The sequence below is a fragment of the Bos indicus x Bos taurus genome, chromosome 18, assembly GCF_003369695.1.
Source record: "Bos indicus x Bos taurus breed Angus x Brahman F1 hybrid chromosome 18, Bos_hybrid_MaternalHap_v2.0, whole genome shotgun sequence".
Taxonomy (NCBI): Eukaryota; Metazoa; Chordata; class Mammalia; order Artiodactyla; family Bovidae; genus Bos; species Bos indicus x Bos taurus.
The window spans coordinates 41086752-41087549 of NC_040093.1; positions in this window are offsets into that span (position 1 = coordinate 41086752).

The following is a 798-nucleotide window of genomic DNA, read 5'->3' on the forward strand; positions in this document are numbered from 1 at the left end:
TATGAGTCAGCCCAGTTCCCGCCCCCTCCAGCTTCTCCCCTAGCCCCGCCCCCGCCGCCCAAGAGCCTGAGGAGACAACAGAAAAGCTCTCCCCGCTACCGAAGATGAGAGGGCTGACGTTTCCGCGGCCAAGCCCGTCCAGGCCCCGCCCTCCAAGACTTTGACTTTTATCAAAAGAGCTTGCATTAAACTTTCTGATTACAGATAACCACTGACTTGTTCAACCACAGGTTTCACAAGTGTTTCTCCCTTCCTGGATTCTAACCTTAGTGCACTGTGAGCTACCCAAAGCACGCATAAGCAAACAGAGGTCTTTAGACAAGGGCACACTTTGATGGAACAAAAGACTGGATACAAATGGGAAAAGGAGTACCTCAAGCCTGTATATTGTCACCCTGCTTATTTAACTTACATGCAGAGTACATCATGCGGAATGCCAGGCTGGATGAAGCACAAGCTGGAATCAAGATTTCTGGGAGAAACACCAATAACCTCAGATATGCAGATGACACCACCCTTATGGCAGAAAGTGAAGAAGAACTAAAGATCCTCTTGATGAAAGTGAAAGAGGAGAGTGAAAAAAATGGCTTAAAACTCAATATACAGAAAACTAAGATCATGGCATCAGGTCCTATCATTTCATGGCAAATAGATGGGGGAAACAATGGAAACAGTGAGAGACTTTATTTTCATGGTCTCCAAAATCACTGCAGCCATGAAATTAGAAGATGCTTGCTCCTTGGAAGAAAAGCTATGACCATCCTAGACAGCATATTAAAAAGCAGATGCATTACTTTG